This window comes from Rissa tridactyla, chromosome 4, assembly GCF_028500815.1.
Source record: "Rissa tridactyla isolate bRisTri1 chromosome 4, bRisTri1.patW.cur.20221130, whole genome shotgun sequence".
Taxonomy (NCBI): domain Eukaryota; kingdom Metazoa; phylum Chordata; class Aves; order Charadriiformes; family Laridae; genus Rissa; species Rissa tridactyla.
In genome coordinates, this window is record NC_071469.1 from 34,820,114 (window position 1) to 34,827,687 (window position 7,574).

Here is a 7,574-nt window from a genome sequence, read left to right on the forward strand (position 1 = left end):
TCATGGCTCAGAAGGTAAGCTTATTGGTGTCTAGGTTTGAATTTGGTGGCTGAGGTCCAGTTTATCATATCTTGTCCAGTCCAATGAAATTGTTGAATGCGAAGAGACAATAGATTTGATTTCATGTGTAATTTTAAAATGTTACAACCTGTAAGAAAAAACATGAAAAAATCTGGCATTTGCAAAAAGGCAAAGTGATCTTCTTACAGTTTTAGCATTTTGCTATCTCCTTGATGTTCTTTCAACTTAGAATCATTTCCAGTCTCCAGGAGGAAATCAAACTAAATCAAACTTGTGAATTAGCCGAGTGAACATACACTTAGGAAAATTTGCCCTGCAATTTTCTTTCTACATGGCACAAAACAACCAGTATGACAATATAAATATTTAAATGGCTAATATCCATTGAAATATAAGTTTTAAGCAAAAATTTAAGCATCATCTTCTTGTTGTAGATACTCTGACCCAGAAAGTTATTTTGATTTTAATACATAATGTAGAAAAGTTAGCATGATAAAATTAATAGCTCTGCTTTGCATACAAAGCGTTCCTAGAGATACTTCTGCTGAAATTCACCAACACAAGCATATTTCATATCCATTAGTCTTGAATTATAATTGAAACATTCAAGTGCGTGATTCAAACTTAAGCTACTACTTACTGTAGTAGAAAAAATTGTAAATGGATTTGTGTATGAATCATTAATTCAAGTCAGAATTGGGGATCTTGGGTTGCAAACAGAATAGAAACAACATTTTTAACTCTTAGCTTACTTGCAGAAAAAACCCAACAAAAATAGACATAAGACTATCATAGATTGATTACTTTTTAAATCTTTTTTTCTGAGACTGGTATACAGCAATATGCTTTAATTTTATTATTACTTTGTATGACAACATTTTCCAATAGCTCCATAAATACCTAAGGTTTGTGCCAAATGTTTTAAAAATGCACACTGAGGGCTTAATTTAGGTCACCCTAATTGCCACTGAGCAACAGTTATTCAGAAAAATAACATAATGGGTCAAATGCCCTTATAACAGCTATAGTAGAAGTTATTTCTGTGTGTGGAGGTTTTTGTTACAAAGGGAGGAAAATGGCATGAACTTAAACATGTGAAATGCAGACAATGCACCTAAAAAACCATGAGTGGGGAGACAGTACTACCTGAGTGCTGATCCGGAGGATGCAATTACATGTCGTCTCAATGGAAATAAGTTATATAAGCATGATGGAGCCCAGTGATATCTATCAGGAGTAAGAAATGCGGTAGAAATGTTCTTTTGCAATAGTAAATAATTTTGCTGTTGTGTCTGGTTTCAATATGAGAGTTTAGAGGATCACTCAAAGCAATAACATTTTCAGTGAGAATTTTCCATGCAACAATGAGTTGGCAAATACATACCTAATGCCTCAAATAAACATACATAATACTCTTTGTTAGTAATTATGAAATCACTTTACATAGGAGGTTAGTACTGTCTTCATTCACAGAGAAGGACAATTTGTCTATTCAGACTGCAAAACTTTTGACTAGTTGTATGGTAAGCTAGTGGCAGAATTGAAAAGGATCCCCCAAAGCTACTCTATTTATTTTGCAACAGATCATGACAGCTTTATGATGAAAGGTGCTTTCTGTAAGGTTACAAGGATTTAAATTCTAGAAAAAACACGGGCTACTTTCACATCTTATTAATAAAGTTCAGTTAGAATAGACATCAAAATATCTGCATATGTGAACTCTCTATCTTCCTAACTCGTGTCTTTATAATTTGAATTTCATTTGGGAAATCTTATGAGATTAACCTTATTTTTGAGATTTTTAGAAGTGCTCAGATATGCCAGATCAAAGCTGTACATTGGTATTTTCTTGTCTGATCTTTCTTCGTTTACTTTCTTGAGTTGATTTCTGGACGTTCAGTGCTACCTTTCATGCAGACCCCTTTCTACGTGAGAAAATCCAGTGTACAGCTAGTTATTAAGGATTTTCTTTGTTTATTTTATATAAATCTAGAGCTCAATCTTCCCTATTAATTCACACAGATATTGCTATTATCCAGGAATGATTAGTTATTTCAACTTTACTCAAAATCGTTTAAGTTTTTTAACTTAAAAACTCACTCTCCCCTTCCAAACCTTCAAAGCCCTTTACCCCAACCTGTCCTCCCCTAAAAAATCAGAATTGCTCTTCTTGTATATAAAAGGTGGTTTCAAGCATAATTTCCTGTCCCCTACTTCAATCATGTCTCTTCTCTCTTGGTTTTTCTCCATTGTTTTCCCTTCTCTAGCACACCAGAATATAGAGTATATATAAGTACTTTTTTTTCCCCCAGAGTAAGCTTAACCTGTGGTAAATCAATGAAAGAGGCCTTTCTGGGATTTATTTAAACTATACTTCATCAACCTATGACGAATTTTACTTATTCCTTTCAATGCTAAGCCCTCCTCTAATAGTGGTTTCCAATGTCTAGGTTCCTGATGGCTGCTTTATTTCCGGTATATTATGAAAAAGTTGAGACGCCACTTTTAAAGAATCATTTAAGTATGGCTTTATTTGATAAAATTGTATGTGGTAGTGGGCTGGAAAGGATCTTGAGGGCTCCTGGGACTACTTGTTAAAATTCTCCCAACAGTCTCAAGAAAAGTTTGGAAAGAGTCTTTTACCTCTAACAGAGTCTGCTGCCAGTCTTGGATGAGTTAAGTACAGACAAATTATACCTACAAACATACCTTAACTCGAACATTCATAAGGGCATTCTTTGTCTTGGGGATTAACTGGGTTGTATGAAATGACAGATATTTAAAAAAAATACATCCTTCTGAGAAGAAAATCTTTGATGTCTTCTAAAAATGTGTATATCCACTATTCTTCAGACTATTCCAGTTGAATACTTTATTATCATAATTAAGAACAAATATGAATGTTACAGAAGTATACTGCCTTCTGTTTCTTACCACCTATTTTAATGAGTGAGGCATAATTTTTAAATGCATCTTTTTGTTTATAGTCCTTCATCTTTATGAATGAACTTAAAAGAGAAATTTTTCAAAGTGCTTCACTGAGATTTAGATGAGCTTTCTGTATATATCTATTTTACTTAACAATAGAGGATATATTTTTCCAGTTTATTATTAAATTTTTTTTTTTTTTTAACCTTCAACATTGTATTTTCATTACAATGCTTGATATGGCCAAGAATCTTTCAGTCCCCTTTTCTGACAGGTATTTGCCACTTTGTAAATAATATTATCTTTCATTCAATTTGTTGGCTTAAAGGCCAAATGAACAGTTTGTGCAAATAAATGTGCATCATTTGTCTTTCTCTGTGACAAAGAGTTAATATGAAAAATTACCTTTTTTTCTCAGGGAAGACAAATTTTGCCTTCACTTTTGCTTCCTTATTTTCTGTTTCAAACATGTGTTATTTTAAATTGAAAACAGTTGTATCTCACTACAGTGGCAGGCATCTTGAGTTGGGTCATATGACCCCTGGGTGCAAGCAATCTGTACATGCACTTCTTTTTCCTAAAGAATCTGTATTATTGCCCCTTCGTTGCTTTTAGAACTGTGTGTGTCCTGGCAGCAGTTTTCTATGCAATGTCCATTCAGATGAACCATAAGGACATCCTGCCTCTGTCGGTTTTGTACTAGATGAAGATATTTCACAGATATATAGTATCCGCTTGCGTAGCCTCTTCAAAGAAATTTGGCTCTGCAAGCTGTTTCTCTGAATTATGTTATACTAGTAAAGAACTGATTTAGGGTCTAGTCTCTTTGTGTCTCTTAGTAAATGTAGCGGGGCTGGATTTTGCGGTGTTTCATCAAAGCCGCTTCCTGCTGCACCCATTCTCCCTACTTCACACCTTAGTACATGAAACATGTAAGGAATGTGGAGGAACTCTGCCAAGTGTTAGTCTTTGAACTTCCCAGCTAAGTGAGGTACAGAAGTTATAGATCGTTTCAGGTTTCACATGGTAAAAAAGAAAGCAGTCCCCTGCCATTCCCACACTGAACTCTGTGTGGTTTTAACAATGAGCTCAGCACTTCATTTGTATCACTGCTGTTAATAAAAGTGAACAGTTTTACAACTCAATTTCTTGACAAAGATTTTGAGCAAATGATTGCTTTATTTAGACTCTTTGGACTAAATCTGGCATTCTATTTTAGCCCTATGTAGGAGATCTTATTCGAAAGAGAAACACTCCTTATTCTATCTCTCTCCATGAATGAGGGAGGAACTAGTTACTAATTCCTCTGTACCTGGAGTACACCTGGTAAAGCTCAGACATGACAATGAGAATATGTTCCGTATGTCTTACTCCTCTGTTGAAAGCCTTTTCTGAATAATTAAAAAAATCCAAAGCCAGCACCACCACCAGAAAAAAAAAAAAAAGGCCTGAAAGTAAACCATAAAAAGGCACAATACAAAGATTTCTTTAGAAATGCACCCCCGCTCCTAGTAAACTCTTTCTTCCCTCCCATAGCTTCTTTTGCTCTTTCTTTCTCTTTCAGTGCATGTCACATATAGAAATAGAAGAATGCACACATAGAAACATAAACAAGAGGAAGGAGAATGGCTTTGGATACTTGAATTGTACAGCTAGAACAGTTGCAGACTGATGCTCACGTTTGTTTCCAGAATCAACAAGGTTGCAATGCCTGCTACAGAATCCTCTGCAGCCTGTCCAGAATCATGTGAGAAAAGGAGGAGCCTGCAAGCAAAGTGGTTTCCAAACTTCCCAGTTTCCAGAGGCCCAAACCCACATTTTAAAAGTCTCAAAGAATTACATCATCACTCTCTGAACATTATACAAGGAAATGCATGGGAAAAATCTGCTAAAAAAAACCCCAACAACCTCTTGACCAGTGTTAAACTCTGTTTTGGTGTCAAGGACTTATAGTCCTAAGCAGCACTAATTGTACCTCACGGTAACAGGAGGGATGCCTGTCATAAGATCAAATTTCAAGCAAAATAAAGAATCCTCTGGATAATCACAGACAAAAATAATCTTAGAAACCAAATATTATTAAATTGAGTATGAGAGATGTTTTCAAACACATGGTATATTTTTACAATCGGATATAGTGAAAAAATTAACTTGTTACCAACCTTTCTACAATACAATCTTTCTACAATCTTTCCTCTCAAAAATAAGTGAAAGTTTGTTAAGACTTTCCTTGTACTTTTCCATAAATGTTAGCTTATTACTCTGTATTTTTCCACGACTCCATATGAGGTGGAGAGGAAGAGGTTATCTTTCAACAGCTTCTGTCTGGATAGTTTGTAGACATTAAAGACTTTGACTCATATATAGAATGAATCAATTTGGGACAGCTGAAACAGTTTCCATTCCTGCAGTCTGCCTCCCTATCTCCTGCCAGGCATATTAATGTAAAGCATATTAAAGTTAGTGCTGGTTTGTGTTAGCGTAACAGCCTGTAAACTATGATGGTTCATCAGCAGCCATGCCTTTCACAGCCTGCTCAGACATCCCTGCTGTGGGAGTGTAAATTTATGGCAGAGAAGTGGTATGGAGAACTGGGGATGGTAACCACTGTAGCTAGACAAATTTAAACCATTGCTATAAATGACTCAGCATCTGCAGCAGGAACAGAACACCTCCTAAATTTCATTGTAACTGGCATGTTCAGTTCAGAAAAACACAGATGATGTCTGGTTGGGTTTTTTCCCTGGACACAACAGGAATAGCTGTATTCAGCATTATTGCAGCGTATATTTTAGTTTATGTTCTTGAACCTTAGGGCATGAAAGTTTAGCTGGGGCCACTGAGCTTCTCGTGTCATGTTTTTCTTTTCCCTTTGCTAACACTTGAATTTAATTTCAGCTCCCTTCTGGAGATATAACTCTTGGAAAGAAAAACTTCATAGACTGTTAAGAGAAACTTGTGAAAAAATTAAATAAGAGTGATGAACCAGTAACTAGCAACATAATAAAAACAAGTCAGTGTTCAGAGAACTAGGAAAATGCAGAAATACCTGGGTGCTATATTGAAGAGTGCCCCTTCCTGAGAACAAAGCTAAAATGCTGCTTCTAGTATAACTACAAGAATATAGAACTTATTTCATCTGTTTTCTCAGAACATCTTTGAAGAATTAAAAACCAAAAACCAATAGAATGTTCATATCTATATAACAAAAGGTGAAGCAGTATAATTTTTTGAACCCTTGAATATAATGAATGGTGCATGAAATACACTTGCCAAAAATAATACATCATGATTTTTAAGTATCTGCATAGGTATTTGTAAATATTAAAATATTTTAAGGAAATTAATACTAAAACAGTAGGATTTTTTTATTAACTCGTCAAATGTAAAATAAAATAACCTGGAAAAAACACACCTATGTCCTATGAGTGACACACAACTCTACTGACAGCATTAGAAAATATAGGCACACGTGTACATTTATTCAGTATCTGTTACTTTCAGGAGGTACTGAGTTACCCCACTAGAAGACCTTTAGAATATACTTGTTGTAATATCCGTATGGAATGGTAACTTAATAATTATTATTATTGGAAGAAACTTCCAGACATATATTAGTAATAATGATAGATTTAGTGTCTTTTTAGACAGGTTTGACAAACTTGTTTGAATTCTGTCTGCAATTACAAGGAAAGTATGAGACGTTTTTTCTTCTTTGAAAATAAAAATAACTAGCTACCTTACTATTTATAATTTTAATTAATTTATTTGTTCAAACAGTATGCATGCTACCTGCATAAACACAGGTAATTGAAATAAAAATATCTCTTTTATCTTATTTGAGATAAAAATAAATCTAATTCTTGATGTCTAGGATATAAATCCACTTTTCTATGTATCCGTCCTTTTCCAGGGAAAATAAAAGCTGTAGAGACAATACCTACTAACTAAAGACACATCTAGGTAAACAAGAGGTTATTAGACCACCGTTATACAAACAGAAGAGATATTTTGTTAAATCTCCTGACAGGATTCTCATGACTGTATAGAATGCCACTTTGGTTAATGTCTTTATTTCAAAGCTATACGTACAACACGTTTGAGGCTGCTGTCGTTGCACAGCAGACATCCTCTGGGGACACGGAGATCCTCTTCAGGACAGAATCTAGAGATCTGTGTGCTTACTCCCTGAGAGTTAAGATTAGCTCCACTCTGAATACTTCCTTTCAAACTTTTATGGCAATATGAAAGCACCATATGGATTTTACAGAGGAAGAGGCTGATCATAAATCCTGCTGAAGAGATTCGGCGTGTCTGCTGGAGGGATTTCCTGCCTCAGCCAGCCAGCCTGCAACTGCACATCTCCACCCCTCATAAGACAGTATTTTCCCTCAGATCTGCTAGGTGACTTGTTTGTATGGGTATCCTTTGACCTGTTTCAGTCTAAAATGGCAAAGTTAGTCTAACAAGCAGGGTTTTGCTAACAATATTCATTTTGACAGCAACAAATAAGGGACCATTTGCAAAGCAGCTTAGTAGATAGATTGGAGGGGATGAAAACCTCCCAGCGGACATAGTGACAAGCAGCTGGCAGGGAGAAATCTTTCACTGACATAGCTGCAGTT